Source organism: Lissotriton helveticus, chromosome 6 (assembly GCF_964261635.1).
Source record: "Lissotriton helveticus chromosome 6, aLisHel1.1, whole genome shotgun sequence".
In the NCBI taxonomy this organism is placed as follows: Eukaryota; Metazoa; Chordata; class Amphibia; order Caudata; family Salamandridae; genus Lissotriton; species Lissotriton helveticus.
In genome coordinates, this window is record NC_136067.1 from 2,037,856,359 (window position 1) to 2,037,879,353 (window position 22,995).

The window sequence follows — 22,995 nt, forward strand, 5'->3', positions numbered from 1 at the left end:
AAAATGCACACAGGTTTGCGCACTTCAGCACCCTGACCCCAAACAGGCACAGGTTCTGTACTTTCATCGTGGATAGTAGTCAGCATGTACACATCTCTCTTGTCTGAAAACTTCACAGCTAGAAGCTCCCCACATCGCAATGCCATAGACTGTCCCCGCACAAGCCTTTTGCAAACAAGTTCCTTTGGGAAACCTTTACGGTTACTGCGCACTGTGCCACAAGCAACAGTGCCCACTTTGGGTAACTCCTTGAACAACCGCACACCAGTGTAGAAGTTATCTACATATAAATGATGGTCTTTGTTAAATAATCCTCTACCTAGTTCCCACACAATTTTCTCAGTCACTCCAAAAGTAGAAGGACAACCAGGAGGGTTAATGCTGGACTCCTTACCAGTGTACACCCTGAAATTGTAGACATATCCAGTCTCACTGTCACACAGCATATACAGTTTGATTCCATAGCGTGCCCTCTTACTAGGAATGTATTGCCTAAAAACCAAGCGGCCCTTGAACAACAGCAAAGACTCATCCACTGCAATTTCTTTACCAGGGACAAAGATCTCAGAAAAACGATCAACAAAGTGATCAAGGACAGGCCGAATTTTAAACAAACGGTCACAATCAGGGTGATCGCGTGACAACGCTAAACCATTATCAACAAAATGCATCATCCGAAGAAGAAGCATATACCGATCACGACTTATGACTGCTGGAAATATAGCTGTTGCCATCAAGGGACTAGTGGACCAATATGAAGTCATTGATGGCTTCCTTAGCAAGCCCATCAAAAAAGTTAATCCCAAAAACTTCTTCATCTCTTCAACATTTGTGGGAGTCCACCGGATTGCTCTAGAATAGGGCTTAAGGCGGGCACTGTTGGCCCTCAAAAATTGTTCTGCGTACAAATTGGTTTGCTCAACAATCTCTTGCAAAAACACATCGTCAAAAAACAACTGAAAAAAATGTATTGGCAGAAAATTCTCAGTATTCACTCTACACCCAGGAAAACCAGTGAACTCTGGCAATGCCGGCTGCACCAAGCCAGGGGGAACCCAGAGGCCATCCCTATCAACGGGGGGAGCAGCCACCCCAGCCTGCAGCCCAGAAGCCTCTTGCTGCTGTTCACCAACGGGAAGCCTAACAGCCACAGATACTTCTGGCTGCACAACACCAACAGAAGACATAGCATCCCCAGAGGGCTCTTCCTGCACTACACCAACGGGAAGCCCAGCAGCCTGAGATGCTTCTTGCTGCACTACACCACCGGGAAACCAAGCAGGCCCAGATGCCTCTTGCCGCTCTACACCAATGGGAAGCCTAACAGCCACAGGTACTTCTGGCTGCACAACACCAACAGAAGACATAGCATCCCCAGAGAGCTCTTCCTGCACTACACCAACGGGAAGCCCAGCAGCCTGAGATGCTTCTTGCTGCACTACACCACTGGGAAACCAAGCAGGCCCAGATGCCTCTTGCCGCTCTACACCAATGGGAAGCCTAACAGCCCCAGATGCCTCTTGCTGCACTACACCAGCAGGAAGACGAAAAGCACCAGATGCCTCTTTGCGCACCACAGCAGTGTGAAGCCTTTTGGGCGCAGGCTCCAGCCCACATGCCTCTTGCCGACGTAAAAAGAAAGGAAACCTTGCGGCCCTAGGCAGCAGCACAGGTGCCTCTTGGCCCACTACCGGCACCTCAATGTCCTCCTCTACCATAGGCCCTTCATCAGCACTAGAAGAAGATTCATCATCCGATGATGATGATTCCATGCGAAGAGAAAACTCACTGCCTGAATCTTCTGCCCCTACCTGGGAGTCCGAATCGGACTCAGTCTCTGAACCATGGTCAGAGGAAGACTCAAAAAGCAAACCAAGAACCTGCTGAGCAGTAATCCTGCGACTAGCCATTATCCTTACAAAGCAAGAAGACTGCACACACAAGTGAACAACAACCTACACTGTGCAAAGTAAGAAGTAAACAAGGTAAGGCTTTCACAAAAAGATAAATACAATCCAAAACAATTTCACTCTTACCAAATATAGCTACACTCACCAGCACCCACTCTGCTGAGACACAGCAAAAAGAAATGATATCCCACTAGAAAGATAAAAAGAAATGACAGATTAGAAAACGAAGTGCACATCAAACACTAATGCTGAAAAAAAATGAAAAAAAAGCACAGCCACACAAACTGCTAGAAGTACAACCTTTTTCAAAAAGACAAACATCAAGGGAAAGTAGTACAAAATACATTCACTTACCAAGCACAAGCAACTACACAAGCTGCAAACAGACACGCAACCTACAACAATCCAAACAGCAAAAGCCTGGAACAAGACAAAAATAGAGAAGAAAAAAAAATTACTACCACATTTCACAAACAATATAACAATTAAAACAACAACACACAAATTTGCCCCCCAAATTTAAATTCGGCCAGATGGGCCATCAAATAGGGCTTAGACCAATTGGGATTAGATGAGGTTTAACATCAAGACACTGTTTAATTTTTTGAATTTTTTTACTGCCTGACCCCTTTGGTGCCAGTCAGTCTTTTGCTCCTACCAGTACCCCCATCACACAGGGGCAGTAAGGACATTCATACACCTTTTGTACGTGTGACACATACAAAACATTCACACCGCCAGCTGCCAGCGCCATTCAAGGGCCCATCACTTTCACACGCCCACATATCTGACACAGTAACTTCAGAAAGTGATGAACTGCGTAGTGTCACTCAACGAGCAGTGTGTGCAGTGACCAACAGAAAGTAACTACTCACACACCGCCAGCCGAGTGCCAGTCCACCCACACCACCATCCAAGCACCAGACCATGCACACCGCCAGCCAAACACCTCTCAGCGCACACCGACAGCCAAGTACCACTCCACGCACACCATCCAGCCAAGCACCACTCCACACACACCGCCAGCCAAGCACCACTCCGTGCACAGACAGCCAAGTACCACTCCACGCACACCTACAGCCAAGCGCCACTCCACGCACACCGCCAGCCAAGCACCACTCCGTGCACAGACAGCAAAGTAGCACTCCACGCACACCACCAGCCAAGCGCCACTCCACACACACCGCCAGCCAAGCAGCACTCCGTGCACAGACAGCAAATGACCACTCCACACACACCACCAGCCAAGCGCCATTCCACACACACCGCCAGTCAAGCACCACTCCGTGCATAGATAGCCAAGTACCCCTCCACACACACCGCCAGCCAAACACCACTCAGCGCACACCGACAGCCAAGTACCACTCCACACACACCGCCAGCCAAGCACCACTCCACGCACACCGCAAGCCAAGCGCCACTCACCGCCAGCCAAGCACCGCTCCACGCACACCATCCAGCCAAGTACCACTCCACACACACCGCCAGCCAAACACCACTCCACACACACCACCAGCCAAACACCACTCTGTGCACAGACAACCAAGTACCACTCCACGCACACCACCAGCCAAGCGCCACTCCACACACACCGCCAGCCAAGCAGCACTCCGTGCACAGACAGCAAAGTACCACTCCACGAACACCACCAGCCAAGCGCCACTCCACACACACCGCCAGCCAAGCACCACTCTGTGCACAGACAGCAAAGTAGCACTCCACACACACCGCCAGCCAAGCGCCACTCCACAAACACCACCAGCCAAGCACCACTCCGTGCACAGACAGCCAAGTACCACTCCACACACACCACCAGCCAAGCGCCACTCCACACACACCGCCAGCCAAGCACCACTCCGTGCATAGATAGCCAAGTACCCCTCCACGCACACCGCCAGCCAAACACCACTCAGCGCACACCGACAGCCAAGTACCACTCCACACACACCGCCAGCCAAGCACCACTCCACGCACACCGCAAGCCAAGCGCCACTCACCGCCAGCCAAGCACCGCTCCACGCACACCATCCAGCCAAGTACCACTCCACACACACCGCCAGCCAAACACCACTCCACACACACCACCAGCCAAACACCACTCCGTGCACAGACAACCAAGTACCACTCCACGCACACCACCAGCCAAGCGCCACTCCACACACACCGCCAGCCAAGCAGCACTCCGTGCACAGACAGCAAAGTACCACTCCACGAACACCACCAGCCAAGCGCCACTCCACACACACCACCAGCCAAGCACCACTCCGTGCACAGACAGCAAAGTAGCACTCCACGCACACCACCAGCCAAGCGCCACTCCACAAACACCACCAGCCAAGCACCACTCCATGCACAGACAGCCAAGTACCACTCCACACACACCACCAGCCAAGCGCCACTCCACACACACCGCCAGCCAAGCACCACTCAGCGCACACCGACAGCCAAGTACCACTCCACTCACACCATCCGGCCAAGCACCACTCCACACACACCGCCAGCCAAGCACCACTCCGTGCACAGACAGCCAAGTACCGCTCCACGCACACCACCAGCCAAGCGCCACTCCACGCACACCGCCAGCCAAGCACCACTCCGTGCACAGACAGCAAAGTAGCACTCCACGCACACCACCAGCCAAGCGCCACTCCACACACACCGCCAGCCAAGCAGCACTCCGTGCACAGACAGCAAATGACCACTCCACACACACCACCAGCCAAGCGCTACTCCACACACACCGGTAGCCAAGCACCACTCCGTGCATAGATAACCAAGTACCCCTCCACACACACCGCCAGCCAAACACCACTCAGCGCACACCACCAGCCAAGTACCCTTCCACGCACACCGCCAGCCAAACACCACTCAGCGCACACCGACAGCCAAGTACCACTCCACACACACCGCCAGCCAAGCACCACTCCACGCACACCGCAAGCCAAGCGCCACTCACCGCCAGCCAAGCACCGCTCCACGCACACCATCCAGCCAAGTACCACTCCACACACACCGCCAGCCAAACACCACTCCACACACACCACCAGCCAAACACCACTCCGTGCACAGACAACCAAGTACCACTCCACGCACACCACCAGCCAAGCGCCACTCCACACACACCGCCAGCCAAGCAGCACTCCGTGCACAGACAGCAAAGTACCACTCCACGAACACCACCAGCCAAGCGCCACTCCACACACACCGCCAGCCAAGCACCACTCCGTGCACAGACAGCAAAGTAGCACTCCACGCACACCACCAGCCAAGCGCCACTCCACAAACACCACCAGCCAAGCACCACTCCATGCACAGACAGCCAAGTACCACTCCACACACACCACCAGCCAAGCGCCACTCCACACACACCGCCAGCCAAGCACCACTCCGTGCATAGATAGCCAAGTACCCCTCCACGCACACCGCCAGCCAAACACCACTCAACGCACACCGACAGCCAAGTACCACTCCACACACACCGCCAGCTAAGCACCACTCCACGCACACCGCAAGCCAAGCGCCACTCACCGCCAGCCAAGCACCGCTCCACGCACACCATCCAGCCAAGTACCACTCCACACACACCGCCAGCCAAACACCACTCCACACACACCACCAGCCAAACACCACTCCGTGCACAGACAACCAAGTACCACTCCACGCACACCATCCAGCCAAGCACCACTCCACACACACCGCCAGCAAAGCAGCACTCCGTGCACAGACAGCCAAGTACCACTGCACGCACACCATCCAGCCAAGCGCCACTCCACACACACCGCCAGCCAAGCACTACTCCTTGCCCAAGGGGTAGCTTCCTAAAAACTAAATTTAAATTCCCTGGTGCTAGTGGGCATTTTCTGCCCCCCCCTGGGGGCAAAACGGCAAAATTAACGGGCCGATTTGCCCCCAGGGTGGACAGAAAAACAAAAACACAATCATGGCCACCTGGAAGCAACCCTTACCCAAGGGGTCGCTTCCCAAAACAAACACATTGCCCCAACAAAAATCCCTGGTGCTAGTGGGAAATTTCTGCCCCCCCTGGGGGCAAAACGGCAAAAAAACGGGCCGATTTGCCACCAGGGGGGACAGAAAAACGTAAACAGAAAACATGGCCGCCATCTTGGCTCCAAAAAACAACCCTGGTGCTAGTGGGGAATTTCTGCCCCCCTGGGGGCAAAACGGACGAAAAAACGGGCCGATTTGCCCCCAGGGGGGGCAGAAAAACGAAAACATAATTACAGCCCGCCTGGAAGCGACCCTTGCCCAAGGGGTCGCTTCCTATAAACTAAAATGAAATCCCTGGTGCTAGTGGGGGCATTTCCGCCGCACGATCGCGACGCTGTGCGCGATCGTGAGGCAGAAATGCCCTGCAAAGAGACATCAGGGGAGAGGAAAATCTCTTTCCTCTCCCCCTGATGCCTCTTTGCTGCCCCCAAACCCCCGCCAGCCACGAGAAACCCACCTTCTCTGGATGCGTGCAGGAAGCAAATGGCTTCCCGAGCGCTGGGAATCCCTGATGATGTCAGCGCGCGCTGTGCGCGCTGACGTCATCAGGGATTCCCATGGGAGGGGGGGGGCGGGGGCGGCAGCAGAAGCTCTTCCGCTGCCGCCCCCAGCAAAACAACGAAGATCGGAGACCCTCGGGGGGGAGCGCCAGCGCTTCCCCCGAGGGTGGGGCTGATGACGAGCTGGCCTGGTCATCGGCGCACGACAGGTAAGCGCCATGACGAGCCCAGCTCGTCATTAGCCTCGAAGGGGTTAATGAGTGCTCCTTTTGAACCTATACATAAGACTTCCTTGCAACACTTAACTTGGAATGTAGCGTTCCTGGTAGCCATTACTTCTGCTCGTAGAGTGAGCGAGATTCAGGCTCTGTGTTGCAAAGAACCGTTCACTGTGTTTCATTCTAATAGAGTGGTACTCAGGACGCATCCTGCTTTTCTGCCCAAGGTAGTGTCAGATTTTCATATTAATCAGGCCATAACCTTGCCTACTTTTCCCCCAAATCCTACCGGTCCTGCTGAAAGGGCTCTTCACTCCTTAGATCTGAAAAGGGTCCTTAAGTTTTACTTGGACAGAACAAAGACTTTGAGACAGTCAGACCGTTTGTTCATTAATTATGGTCCTATTAATACAGGCTCTGCAGCATCTAAGAGGTCCATTTCTAGATGGATTGTTTCTTGTATTCTTCTAGCTTATCAGTTGTCAAATAGGTCTTTGTCAAGAAGACCAAAGGCGCTTTCTACAAGAGGGAAAGCTTCTACCACAGCTCTCCTTAGAAATGTTTCTATGGCAGAAATCTGTAAGGCAGCTACTTGCCGTTCAGTGCATATTTTTACTCGCCATTATTGTCTTGACTCAGACACACAGGCAGATGCACAAGTTGGGCAAGCATCTCTCAGAAATGTATTTGCTAATTCTAGCTGAGATCTGTGTGTTAAAGCTGTTGTTATTATTTTTTCTGTTCGCCCGCGTCTTGTGGGTATGAGCTTGCTACTCTATTCAGTGCTTATGACTATTAATGAGTATCCCCTGGAAGAGAAGGATTAGTTACTTACCTGTAATCCTAGTTCTCTTCCAGGGGTATACTCATTAAAGTCATAAGCACCCTCCCGCCTCCCCGGGCGAGCAGTAGCTTTATGGTTTTTTGAATATAGTAATATTGTATTTCTGGATGCAGATACCTGCTAAGTTTACTGTACCGTACAAAAGAACTGACCTAACTGTCACCTGTGGTGCATGATGGGAACAGAGTTTCCCTGGAGGCCTTAAAGGCAAAGTGTTCAGATTCTCTGAGGCCTTAAAGGCGAGGTGTCAGTCTGATTTTCTGTACCGGGATAGTTTTTCTGTATGCAGCCTTCTTAGACTAATTGCCTTTTTTTTTTTACAAATTCTTTGATGAAAATAAAAGTTTTTTTACTGATTATGGAATGCTTTTTAGGCTCATGCATGTTTATTGCATTGTTTATATAGTTTATTTTCATACTGCAGAAAATTTGTAATGATGGCTTTATTAGCCTATGGGTTATGTTGGGCTGCATATTATTGGTTTATACATATATATGTGTATACTTTGTTTAGTACTATGTACTATTTGTTATATATATATATATATTTTATTATGTGTTCCGGGTTCCCGCTCATGGGCGGAGATTATTCAGTGCTTATGACTTTAATGAGTATACCCCTGGAAGAGAACTAGGATTACAGGTAAGTAACTAATCCAACCTGTCCATATTAGGAACGCACTATACACTCGCCCTTACGTTGCTCTATTGTACATAAATCCTACATCTCTAAGTACATATGTCGTCCTTTTAAGTACAAAACAAATTTATAATCACAATAACATCAGAACATACAATACATAGTCATATGCAAGGCAGTTTGTTTCCATGAAGATCCTTGGATATTTACATCTCCCAATGCATTTCAGTAAATATCTTCATCAGGGGAATACTACAAATGATAATAATAATAAAAACCGCTTTTTGTGACAACTTACATTTCTATATGATATTCAACAGCTACATGATAGTCCAGGGAATGGGATAGAAACCTCTTGATCCCACCTATAATGTGCTGTTATTGTTTACTCGTGCTCACTGAGAGAGGAATCCATACTGCACAACCATGCTAGTTTGTGTGATAAATGTGGTCTCTATATGTGCTCATAAGTATGCCTTTCACCATACCCGTGCTCAACATATCTAACTCTAATGGTATCACAAACTCTCACCTGTAACAGAAACGCTAAAAGTACCCGACTCGCCAGGTACCTAGTTGCTCATACAGAACACCTTAAAATCATAGAAATGCGTGTTCGTGCCATAATCATTCCTTGAAATCAAAACCACGAAATAAAAACCTACTTCAGTGTTCTTGAAACGCCCCTTGACTGGAAAAAACGCATGTGTCCTCCGGTCTCTGTGTGTAAACCTTTGTAATTTCTGCCAACATAGACACAAAACCTCAGTAAGTAACTCGCTTGCTTCCTAATGTACACGACAAATGCAATTAATCAGAATGTCAAAAGATTATCCCCTGGGCGCATACCTTATCTGCAATGGTAGCGTTGTGAAACTCTCCTTGTGTCCCGTCGATACTAACTTCCGCGTGAGCTGCACCTGTTCGCTCGTGTTTAACTGTGCGTCACCTGTTTTAAAGTGAACGATCATTCTGACACCCGGGTCCGAAGGTGCTCGATAACTGTCTTCATCATCTTGGTGAAGCACCACTGAGTGGAGGACAGTCCAAAAGAAAGGGAAGTGAACTCGTAAACCTGGGAATTCCATAGAAACTAGCGGTATCGCCTGTGAGGAGGGAAGATGGCGGAGAGGAGTTGGCCTAACAGCTAAGGCGCTCAACCTCGGACCTGGGGAACTGGGTTTGAGTCTCTGTAATGACGCTAAAAAATCCTGTGATTCTGGGCAAATCACTTAATCTCCCTGTGTCTAACAAAAATGAATGTGTGTCCTCATGTAACGTAACCTGTGCTATGTAAAGCGCCCTGATACCCGATTCGGATGTTCGCGATATATAAAACTGTGCAAAAAAACAAAAAAAAGATCGGGACAGTAAGATAACCATCTCTGATATCCAGGCAGACCATCCAGTTTTCGATGAGAAGGAGGTTGCCTTCCACCTTGAAGTGGCTGTAAACCAACCACTCATTGAGATCCTTAAAATGTATCATTGGACGATGACCCACATCCCTCTTCTCTACCAGGAACAAGTTGCTGTGAAAACTGAGACGATGCAAAGAGGACCTGACTCTAGCCCCTTTTGCCAGCAGTTGCTGTACCTCTGCCTGAAACAAAGGAAAACCCAACGGGTTCAGGTGCATCTGTTGAACTGGGGAATCTTTGAATTCTAAGTAGAACCCTTTGGTAGTCTGTAACACCCACACATCCGTGGTAATTCTCAACCAGTTGTGAGAAAATTCCACCAATATGCCCACAAGGCGGATCCCCGTGAAGTTCTGAACACTTACTTCGATTTGCACCGTAGAAGCCATTGCCCCCCTTTCCACGATAATTTGCTTAAAGACTGGGCTTTGTCGTGGGATGTAAAAGTATTCACACATTTTCCCAGCTCTTTAATGAATGTCTCCCCGAACAAGTTGCTGTCGGCCACGGGGCCTGCCTCCGAAGTGGACAGCTCCTCCAGCTTAGGGTTGATCTTAATCAGAAGCAAGCAGCGACACTTGGTGGCTGCCGCGCAGTTGGCATCCCCCAACGGAATAATGGCCCACTGCGCCCAACTTGAAAGGGCCTCAGGCGAAATCAGGGACCCCGATGCTTTTGCATTCTCCACCATGTCAAGAATGTTTGGCAACGGTCCTGCGACATCCAAGAGCTTGTCTTGGCATGACCGCCAAGTCCTGTCAATACTTTTTTTCGGTTCCTTGACAAATATAGCCAAGAAGGTGACCATCTTATGGTCAATCTCTGGGGTCTGAGTAACTTTCCCCTCCAACGCGGGTCTAGGGCACTCCGTGCGCAGAACATTCCGCACTTCCTTGTACAAGGACTTCCTTAGCCTATCCGCGATATACAAGGCCACTTTTGGGGCCCAGGTCCATTCTGATGCTCTGGTATGAACCAGACCCTGAGGATACAGCATATCAAAAGACGTGGATGGAATGGCTGACCCCGCATCATTGTCCCCACAACGGTCCGGTTTAGCCGAAGTGTTGTGTGGCGTATCTGAAAGAGACACGTTAGTATTAGATTCCTTACCTTAGAATATCCCCAGGCGTCAGACTGGATCCGGAAATTTTTGCGTAGCAGTACCCTTGCGCGTCGGTAGGCGTCGTCTGCGGCTCCGCGTCCGGCGTCGTGGGCGCCGTGATGACGTCGTCGGAGTACTTAGACGCCGCCTCCGCGTGCTGACGTCAGTTCTTCTTTTTTCCGCGCCAGCAAGCGCAGATCTGGAAAAAGCAGTAACCCTAGTCCTTTTTTACTAACTTTTTTGATCGATTTTGATCATTTCTCTAAGTCTTTCGACTCCGATCGGTGCCGTAGGGATGCCCGGCTTTAAGCACTGCGAGGATTGCGACCGCCTGATGTCGGTCACGGATCCTCACCACCTGTGTTTAACTTGTCTAGGCGTCGATCACGACGACAAGGCCTTCTCCGACTGCCGGGCCCTCTCTTCGAAAGCCAGGCGGGAGCAGTCCCGCGGGCGACTCGAACTCCGGCAGTCGGTCCCGCGCCGCAAGAGGTCTCAGTCCCACAGGAGGTCGAGGGACAGGTCGCGGGCTCGGAGCCACCACAGCTCCGAGAGTAGGCCGCACTCCTCCGGGTCGAAGTCGTCGTCAGGTTAGAAGCACAAGAAGTCCAAGCGGCGTCATCGCTCTTCGGACTCCCCCCGACGCTCGCGCGATGCGGCCGGGGGTTCGGGTGACACCACCCACGCGGCTCCGTCGGAGTCGCGGGCGCCGCGTTCAGCCCCACACCCTCCGGTCCCTGGGCTCAACGCGACGCCGGAGGAGGTCGAGCGCTTCCTCATGGCCATGAGGAAACTCTCTCCTTCGACGGGCTCCGCGGTGCCTTCGGGCCCAGCGGACCCGTCTGGGACCCCTAGCGGGTCGGGGTCAACCCCGACGCCGTCGGGTGCTACGCCGCAGGCGCCTTCGGGCCCGTCGCCGCAGGTTCCCGTTATCCCGACGCCGCCGGCGCCTTCGAGCCCGGCGCCGAGGGGTTCAGTTGTTCCGCCGGCGCCTTCGGGCCCGGCGCCGCAGGACGCCGCTGGACCTCCTTCGGGTTCTGGTTCGTCGCCGGTGGACCTTACGACCTCCCCGGCGTCGGACCCTCAGGTGTCGCCTCCGGCGCCGTCCTCGGGCGGCGCCGTCCCCGGTTCCACCTTCGTTCCTATTCAGGCACCGGGTCGGCCCCGATGGGCGCCGCTCCAGACGTCGTTTGAAGAGTTTCACTTCTATGAACAGGCCCCATTGGTTGAGAACCCTGAGTTTCAGGAGATGGGTGATGAAGAGGACTGGGAGGGGTAGGAGGACCCTCTGACCAGAGAGTGTCAGTCTCATGAAGTCTGGGCAGGAGACCTTCGGGAGGCCAGTGGCCTGGACACCTCTCCAGACACTGGTTTTGTCTCCCCTCCTACCGTGGCTTCGGAGGAGGGGGCAACCTACAGTGTGGTGCTGATGAGGGCTGCCAAGGCCTTGGGCATTGAGCTCCCCGTCGCGGCCGTGAGGACTAATCTCCTCACTGAGGTCCTTAAACTGCAGTCAAGCTCGGCCGAGCCTCTGCTGCCCTTTAATGAGGCCTTGACCGACGTTCTTCTGGGCACTTCGTCCAAGCCCGCTACGGGTTCGCCCGTAGATAGGAACGTGGCCAGACGCCACCGCCCAGCCCCGGGTGACCCATGTTTCCTGTCCACCCACCCCACCCCCGAGAGCCTGGTCATCCAGGCCTCCAATTCCCAGACCGCGTTCCCGTCGGCCCCGCCGGACAGGGAATCCAAGAGGTATGAGCAGTATGGTAAAAAGATCTTCTCATCCCTTAGTCTGGGTCTGCGGTCTTCCAACACCGCATGCCTCTTGGGCCGTTACATCCACTCTCTGTGGGATACGGTCGCGGAAGTGCTGCCAGAGTGTCCGTTGGAGGTACGGGCCAAACTCGGCCAAGCCCTTGTGGAGGGCCGGGATGCAGCCAAATATTCCATCTGGTGTGGGCTGGATACCACCGACTCGCTAGGTAGAGCAATGGCAACGACGGTGGCGGTCAGACGCCACGCCTGGCTGAGGTCCGCCAACTTTTCGGCAGATGTCCAGAACACATTGATGGACATGCCGTTCGATGGCCGTCGCCTCTTAGGCGACAAAGCAGACCATGCGCTTGAGCGCTTTAAGGACTCCAGGGCTACGGCCAAGTCCTTGGGCCTCTCGGCCCCGCGCCAGCAATCGGCTGCTTATCATTCCTTTCGTGGCCACGGAAGGGGTGCACCCACACGTGCTGCCAGCCACGCTCCGCAGGGTAATACCCAACGCGGTGGCGGCCATGGGAACCGCCGTCCCGGCGGTCGGGGACAACGGCGAGGTCAGTCCACACCTTCCGCCGCAGTATCCGCCTCAAAACCCTCCTAGTCCGTGCTTTCAGGCCCATGTGACGCCAGTGGGGGGCAGGGTTCGCCATCACCACCTCCACTGGCGCACCGTCACTTCGGACAGGTGGGTGCTGCAGATCGTCCGAAGGGGCTACTCCCTCCCCTTCGAGGCGACTCCTCCAGCCATGCCACCGCAGAACCACCGTGTATCGGGGGATCATTTGCGACTTCTGCAGGAGGAAGTTACGGCCCTCTTGGCCAAGGGGGCCATCGAGCGCGTTCCTGGGCCAGAAGTAGGGTGTGGTTGCTACTCCCACTACTTTCTGGTACCCAAGAAGGGCAAAGGGGGCCTGCGCCCTATCTTGGACCTAAGGAACGTCAACGGCTTCCTCCGGAAGGAGAAGTTCAAGATGCTGACACTGGCTCAGGTCCTAGCTGCCCTGGACCCAGGAGACTGGATGGTAGCGTTGGACTTGCAGGACGCTTATTTCCACATCCCCGTCCTGCCGGCCCACCGGCGCTACCTGCGGTTCACGGTAGGCCACGAGCACTTTCAGTATACCGTGCTCCCCTTCGGCCTTACCAGCGCCCCACGGGTGTTCACAAAGGTGATGGCGGTGGTCGCAGCTCACCTGCGCAGGGTAGGGGTTTCAGTCTTCCCCTACCTTGACGACTGGTTGTTGAAGGCGGGCTCGCCCCAGACAGTCGTCAGCCACCTCCAGACTACGGCAGACCTCCTGCACCGGCTGGGGTTCTCCATCAATGTGCCGAAGTCACACCTGTGCCCCTCTCAGAAGCTCCTTTTCATCGGAGCGGTTCTCGACTCGGCGCGGTTTCGGGTTTATCCACCCGAACAGCGGGTCCGGGATATTCAGGCTCTGATTCCCATCTTTCAGCCGTTATCCCGGGTCTCGGTCAGGTTGACGCTGCGGCTTTTTGGGGCTGATGGCCTCCTGCATCCTGCTGGTGCATCACGCCAGGTGGCCGATGCGGGCTCTGCAGTGGGACCTGAAGTTTCAGTGGGCCCAGCATCAGGGCAACCTATCCGACCACGTCCTGATCTCGGAGGGCACTGCGAGACAGCTGCAGTGGTGGCTCACGGACCGCGATTGGGTCAGGGGCAGATCCCTCTCCCTTCCCCAACCGGAGCACGTAGTTGTGACGGACGCGCCCCTCCAGGGATGGGGTGGCCACATGGGAGAGGCGGAGATCAGAGGCCTCTGGTCTCCGGCGGATGCCCGGCTCCACATCAACCTGTTGGAGTTACGGGCGATTCGTCTAGCACTGAAGGCATTCCACCCCTCTGTCAGGGGGAGTGTAGTGCAGGTGTTCACGGACAACACCACCGCCATGTGGTACTGCAACAAACAGGGCGGGGTGGGGTCGTGGACCCTTTGCCAGGAAGCTCTGCACCTCTGGCAATGGCTGGAACGCCAGGGCGTGACCCTGGTGGCTCAACACCTGGCAGGTTCTCTGAACGCCAGGGCGGACGAGCTCAGCCGTCGGTGCATGATGGATCACGAATGGCGTCTGAACTCGGACGTGGCGCAAGGCCTCTTTCAGCGATGGGGAGAGCCTTGGTTAGATATATTCGCCACCGAAGAGAACGCGCAATGTCATCAGTTCTGCGCGTTGGAATTTCCAAGGCGGCACTCACTCGGAGACGCTTTTCGTCGCGAGTGGAGTTGCGGTCTGTTGTACGCCTTTCCGCCTATACCACTTCTGCCCAGAGTGCTGAAGAAGATCAAGCGCGACCGGGCCCAAGTCATCCTTGTGGCTCCGGACTGGGCACGAAGGTACTGGTATCCAGAGCTACTCAGTATGTCAGTCGATCCCCCGGTTCGTCTGCCTCTTCAGGAGGACCTTCTGTCGCAGCAGCAGGGGACGGTCCTCCACCCGAACCTGTCCAGTCTCCACCTCCATGCTTGGAGATTGAGCGGCGACAGTTGAGGCCATTTGACTTACCTCCTGAAGTCTGTAACGTCATTCTGGCAGCCAGGCGTCCTTCCACAAAGTCGGTATACGCCTGCAGGTGGAACAGATATGTGGCATGGTGCACAGCAAAGGCTGTGGATCCTCTTGCTGCCCCTATTTCTGAGGTTCTTCTCTTCCTTCCTTCTTTTGCCCAGCAGGGCTCTGCTCTGGGCACTATCAAGGGCTACCTTTCTGCCCTTTCAGCCTTTCTAAGGCTGCCTGATCAACCTTCTTTGTTCAAGTCCCCTATTGTAAATAGATTTCTAAAGGGCATCACTCACACGTTTCCTCCTGTTCCGTTTGTGATGCCTCAGTGGGACTTGAACCTGGTTCTTACGTTTCTGATGTGCGCTCCCTTTGAGCCGCTTCACAACTGTCCTCTTCGCCTTCTGACCTTGAAGACTGCTTTCCTGGTTGCCATGACCTCTGCCAGGAGAGTGAGTGAGCTCCAGGCCCTTTCTTGTACTCCACCTTTCCTTTCTGTCCATTCGGACAAAGTGGTGCTGCGTACCAAGCCCTCTTTCCTGCCCAAGGTTGTCACGGCCTTCCACATCGGGCAGTCTATCACCTTGCCAACCTTCTTCCCGCCACCGCATCCCTCTAAGGAGGAAGAGCGGCTCCACCGTCTGGACCCAAAACGTGCGCTCTCATTTTACTTGGATCGCACACGCCAGTTCCGGGTGGATGACCAACTCTTTGTTGGTTACGTGGGCGCTAAGAAGGGGAAAGCGGTGCACAAGAGGACCATCTCCCGGTGGATCATCTTGTGTATCCAGGCATGCTACTCCTTGGCTAGTAAGGAGCCCCCCGTTGGATTACGGGCTCATTCCACCCGAGCCACGGCAACTACAACTGCCCTGGGCCGGGGTGTGCCCTTACAGGATATCTGTCAGGCAGCTACGTGGGCATCGTTGCACACGTTTGCAAGACACTACTGCCTGGACAGTCAAGTCCGGAGGGATGGCTTCTTTGGCCGTTCCGTCCTCCAGGACTTTCTGGTGTGATTATTGGTTCGCAGACCCACCACCGGGGTTGGTATTGCTGGGGTATCTATTCTAAGGTAAGGAATCTAATACTAACGTGTCTCTTTCAGATGCACAAGTTACTACTTGTGTAACGATATATCTGTAAGAGACATTAGTTAGTATTAGATTCCTTACCGACCCACCCATCCTCCCCGTTCTGCGAACCAATATCTAGGGTTAGGGTTGTCCCCTTTCAGGGCCCTAGTTTCAATGGCACCAGTGTTGGTTTTTAGGTCTCGCGACCTATCAATGCGCGCAAGCGCATTGAGCGGAGCGAGAATTCAAGTGCTCAAAAAGCTCGTCAAACCAAGGGCTTTTTGCTGCGGTTTTCTTTGAGTTCACGTGAATCACGTGACCAAACAAGCACGCGCATCAGCCTCCCTAATTGCATTTTTTCACGGCCGCACAGCACATCAAAGGGCTTCGCCCAGCGTGCGCTCTGCGGCTTCTCCTCCCCTAATTAATCATGGCTGGCCGGCCGTACTTTCAGTTTCCCGGCCGCTCTTGTTTTATCTCTCCCCCACGGTATCTGATTACCTTGCGCTGTGCCTCCGCTGCAACACACAATATCGAACTGCGTCAATGTGACAGTGGTCTTTATATCAAAAATGTACTTTTAGAGATGGGATGTCTTGCGCTCGCCTCAACTAATCGCTTTCACAAGTTTGCTTTTTTCCGCTATTAAAAAACAATCCTCCTGCTACACTTAAACATGGTGTCTCTTTCACTTTACAGCATATCACGCTAGTTCCTCTTTCTTTCAGCGACGCTCCACATTCATTTTCTGTTGCACTTGCGCATTGACACCAAATCCACAGACTGTCTTTCTCGCCTTTGGGACCTTATAAGTGTTTAGCCATGCAGCAGTGGATTTTGTTGCACCTAGGTTATTCGGCTGCATAACTAAATACTTATAAGGTCTCAAAAGCGAGACCTATTGGCTATGCCAATGCTTGTTTAACATGGCTCCGCGTTTCTGGCGCGGAAAAGCTGTGTCTAAGAACTGACGTCAGCATGCGGAGGCGGCGTCTAAGTACTCCGACGACGTCATCACGGCGCCCACGACGCCGACGACGGACGCGGAGCCGCAGACGACGCCTACCGACGCGCAAGGGTACTACTACGCAAAAATTTCCGGATCCAGTCTGACGCCTGGGGATATTCTAAGGTAAGGAATCTAATACTAACTAATGTCTCTTACAGATATATCGTTACACAAGTAGTAACTTGTGCTTTAGGCTCCGAGTGAATTTTCACGATTCATGCCCCTATATAGGTACAATTCACATTGCCGTAATATAGGCATTGAAATCAAACCATTATTTAGGCATAGCCCATGCAAACCAAATACAGGCATGGCTACTTCCACCAGTACCAAACGTCACAACGATTTCTTGGAAGATCGGCTTAAGCAGTCAGGGAACTTCCCCTTGCTTGTATATTGATTTCTCCAAGAACTCATTTAGTTTTACAATGAACAACTATTCCCAAGAGGTTCATTATGACGTTGTTATGCCTGATTTTACGTCAAACTATGGCATTCCTAAACACCTTCAAGGTATAAATATACCTTCACTTGCTATAGCAAATGACGGTGGTTCGGAGCAGTTCGACTATCTACTTGCCTCGACGCAGCTCACTACAGCAAGTGCCGAAGGAAGCTGACTCTCCAGCTGACGCACTGATCAGGAAGCTGTCCCTTCTCCTGCCGAGAATCCAGCTCCAGTGTTTCCGGCTCCCCTTGCGGGGTGTTGGGAAATCGAGTCCCGAGAGAGAGATACATGACCTCCTTCATTCTAACTAAGGTATGGAGCTGATTAGAACCTAGAGAAATCTTGGATAGATTCTTGGCAAAGAAAACTAAACCTATGCTACACAATACTTACTTCTTTCTGCGTACTAGACTTAGGTTAGGTACATTGGGGTAGGCGTATTTTAGAAACACCAGTTGAGTTTTTTAGTCTTATGTATTTATGTATGTATTTTTATATGGCTTAGAAATCATACAATGCTCTTACAGTATTATTTTATAATATTGTTCTCGCTGTACGCATTATACTTTGCAGTATGCATAATGATTGTAGCAGTTCACTTCTCTTGCATTAGAAAGAAGACTATTCAATAAACCTTTTTATTGAAAACGCCCGTCTCTCTATTTCTCTGCAACTCTAGAAACGAAGCATACACGATTGACTGAGTGAAATACTTATCTATTGTTTCCGCGACTCTAGAGATATATTCTTATTCTTGGGAAACAAAGTTGTCATGTTTATGGGGTTGTCAGAAACTAATCCCTTCTTGTGAATTCGAGAACGTTTTTAGTGACCTCTGAGCTAGCTGGCACTCACTATTAAGTTTAATATATTCGATAGAGACCTAGTTGACCTCAGTCCTACGTCTAATCTATAGGATATATTATTCCAATGCGCAGAGCCTATTGAGAATATAGGAACTACACTACATGGCGCTACAGGCAATAATGCCGTAGCAGCTTTTGACGTAACAGGCTTTCATGAAGCCGACGATGATGCTATAATCATCCCAGATAATTTAAGGAAAGCCAGCACTATAAAACTTATAAGAAATGGCCTATCAGCAAGAGGTGGTAGGGTAATTTTTGTGATAGAGGCACATGAATACCAACAGACAGAGGTATTCTATTCATGGATTATCTCCCCTGAAGCAAATCCAGTAACACATGTGTTTCCCTTCTACAAAGAAGAGGAACCTCCAATGGAATACATTCCTTCCGAGGATGTTGAAATTCCACTAACTTACCAAGAGCATGCGCTCTGATTTTAAGGCGCCCTACAACATATAAATCACATAACCAGGCTCGGTCCACTAGGTAGACTAGGAGCAACATAGCCGGTATTAGCCAGCTATACACCACATCCTGCCATTGAAGAAATGTCAGGTGCGGAACTATTAGTACAACTAAAACAACTAATCAAAATCCATAGACAATTGGATCAATATGTCATGCGGACATGAACAGTCCAACCTCCTGTAAGTATTCCACAACACACCCCTTACCAAGGGAACACAAATAAAATTACACCACAGTCTATACAATCAGTCATTGGTAAATTACCAGCAAAACGGGAACTAAATTCCATTCTGGATAGCTCAAAAAAATGACTCAAATTTATTTATTTATTTTATTTATTTTATATTCTTGTAAAGCGCCAGACTAGACCCCCGAAGGGGTATCTCCGCGCTATTGCTGTAACAAGAAGGGTTCCAAATAAATTGAATGTCCAGCCTAAGGGGAAACTACAGGGCATTATTAGTAGGGTACAGGTAAGTTTTTAAAGTTTTCCGGAAGGTCAAGTGGCTGGAAAGAGATCTTAATTCCGGGGGCAGCGAGTTCCAGAGTATTGGTCCGGCATAAGCTAATGCACGGCCACCTTGTCTAGTCTTTTTTACTCTGGGTACTTGCAGTAGCTGCTGATAACTGGAGCGCAAAAGGCGTCCGGGAACGTAGGGCTGAAAAATAGTGGTCATATGTTTTGGACCCTGAGGCAGTATTTCCTGATACTACCCCTCACGAGAAACACAGAACTCTAACAATCTGTTTACCGATGGGGATCGCACCACACCTGGAGGACTGCAACACTTGGGTTACAGTCTTTGCTGCAATCTACACCAAAACACATGGTGTTCCTGTCTATGGCGGTAATACCAGACATCCTGAAACAGATTCAAAATGAATTCGGGGCAGAGCCTTCTTTAAATCTAGGTATGAAATTGCTGAAATATTTCCAAAGGTCTCAACAATAATAGCTAATATTAAAGGTGAAGCAGCATCCGTGGCGATCCGCCAAAAGTTAAGGGAATTTGATGTAACTGAGCAACCACAAGAACTGGCCACAATAATTGAAAAATCCCATGAAGAACTAGGTAGAGACAGTGTGGGTGGTAAACCAGTGAAACCCCAACTGACAAAGTCCTGAAAAGGTCTTTCTAAAGAGAAGTGTTCTCAATCCAGAGGTAGGTCTCCTCAAAAGGAGCCCTCTGAAAGGAGGTATAACCTCAGGAATAGGTATAATTTGAGAAAACCTGATAGATATCAAGATACTGAGACACGTTCCTCTCCTATCTTTCAGACTTCGTTACAGAAACCTGAAAGAAGAGGACGGTCAGAACACAAGGAAGAATGCGTGAAGTCCAAAGACGATAAACACGTTCCGAAAATTAAGAAAACTCAATTCACCAAAAAGAAGGTAGCAGGTCTAAAAATCAGACATGCCGAGGATCTTGAGGACACAACTCAAGAACGGGGAGTGGGCTCAAACAATGTTGGACAGCGCAGCAGAAGTCACCGTAGCTTGCAAGATCTTGAAGGATCATCTAGAGACAGTGGACTTGAATGAGTGCATCCAAGTTGAAACTGCAGATACCAGGGTTAGTGTCCCACACAAGTTATATGAAGTAACAATCCGGATGGAGAGAGGACACAATCTTAAAGAAATGATTACTCAACCAACACAAGATACTGTAACCATCTACAAAGGTAACCAACCGTGTTTGAATTGCAAAAACTGTAATAATCTCATCAAAGGATCAATCATGAAACATCCCATGAAAGGTACCAACATCAACCTCAAACTCAATGCCACATGTGACACTGAAAACGTGGTGTACATCATCAAATGTCCCTGTGGATTGATCTACACAGGGAAGACCTCACGCAAATTGAAAACACGCATTAACGAACACAAAAGCAATATAAGAACTCAGAATCTAAAATCAACCGTAGCAGCCCACTTCAAAGAGCTCAGACACAATGTTAGTCAATTACGATTTGCTGCCGTTGAAGTGGTGTCTAAGCGAGATGACAGAGACAATAACAACTTTTTATCGCAACGAGAAAATCATTGGATACAATTCTTACAATCTTCAAAACCATGGGGTTTAAATGATCGGATGGAATTTTTGTGTTATTTATGATATTGTGATCTACCTATCTGCTTCGTTATCTCTGCTTATTTATTTTTTGCACATTTCATGAGTTGGTATTGTTATTTTGCGTGTCCTGTTATTTTGCGCGTCTCACTGATTGCAGCTCCATTCTTATTATCGCACTCGGGCTCACTTTTTCTGCTTTATTTGCTGTTTACATTCACCTCCTTTTCACACCACTGCAAGATGGATGCCATCAACATCGTCCCATTTCTATGTCTACACCGTTAACTCTAACATTTAACGTCCGCTACTTCCGATATTAACTCAAGCACCGGCGCTATGATGGCCGCTCGACACTGACATGCTGACAAACTTTCGCTTAGCAGTAAGTACATTCTTATCATTTACTAATGAGCCATGCGCTATTTAATAACACCTTCCGCACGTACTTTTTGATAAACACCTGGAGTAGCTTTTTTTAACTTGCACGGACGGCGTCTCTCGCCTGCGGTTCACGGCAATCTGCCTTCACCTAATTTCCTTCACGATGCTTTGTCACATCGTATTTTTTTATTAGTCTCACGGTTTTACAACCACTCGTTTGACTTTTCTTCTTTGAATGGTTTCTTTATTGGCACTGACATGCCAGAATCATTGCACTATTTTATACAGTAGAAAACACCTTTGAGCATGTTGGTTATCACTCAAAAATTCACTTAAATAATACCATTCGCGTTTTTGTGTATTGAGACACTTTGAAAGATCCTACATATATTTTTTTGTTTACATTACTTTCAGATTACCCCTGATGAAGGACTCCATAAGTCCGAAATGCATTGGGTGATTTTGCGATAATTCATATGCATGTTCCTTGTGAATGCTAAAGGATACTAAACCAGTATATCATCTAATGATTTAAACAATTCTCTGTGAAGACAACATGAAATAAATCTTAATGATGATGGATTTTACTTGTTGAAGATTCATTAATGTGGAATGTATTAGAACGTTTTTACGTTCCAATTGTTTGTGCTCAGGGAGCTGGCACTTACCTCAAGTGCCACGGACTGTTCTTGATTACCACACCTTTGTCGGGGAGTGATATCCTTGGTGCACACCACAAACTTGCTCATCAGTATCAACTGCGGAGTGCGTAACCTTTACCCATTTGAAGACATCATTATGCCAGCCTTCTCCTATCACATTCCAATTCATTTAAAATATACTTATGCCAGGAAATGGGCAGTAGCCCAGGCTCCTGCATTAAACAAAAATCATGTAGGATGGGAAGAGGATTCTCCTCACCATAAAATACAATTAAAATTTCAACCAACTCTGAGGACCAGTAGCGGTGGCAGGCGGGCTGGAGTGACTTTCTACGAACTGTAACGTATTGCAGAGTCTACACTTACTGGTTATGCCCTCTCCTTGGGGGGGAGCACGCGGGTGGTAATACTCGTCCAGTGTGGAAGTACCAGCCTTGAGGGGGTCGGTGATGCAGTCTGTATTGCTCCCCTGGGAAGACCTATTGTAGGGTTGTGTAACTTCTGGGGCATGCTGTTAAATTCTGTTTGCAACGGACTCTGCCAAATGCATGAACATTACCTTTGCTAGGGAGTTGGAAGGGTGCATGCAAATGTTTACGGGTGGAAGTGAGTGGCAGCTGGAGCTGGGGCCGGCGCACGCTCCTCGGGGCATTAAGCTTTGTTAGGAGAGGGGAACTTTTTCCACTCTGAGTTGGGGTTCTGGGCGAAAGGCGCTCTGCTAATTGGGGATGTGGGTAGTTGTGAGCCTACGGAGCAGGGATGCAGGCAGGGGGGACTGTTCGGGGGGAGGTGGAGGGAGGCAGGGTGGGATGTTTGGATTGGGTGGTGGGGAAGGGGAGGGGAGCTAGGGAGGGTGGGGGTTGGGTTTGTTTGGTGTTGTCACTTAGGATGAGAATGGTTACATTACAGTGCTGTACCGGAGATATCGAGGCCCTACACGCATTCCTACACATCTACCGACATGGGGTGGGATAAAAGCCTTAAAATTCTTAGTTGGAATGTCAACGGGCTGGGGGACAAACTTAAGAGAACAATAGTCTTGCAGTTCCTCAAACGACACGCGCC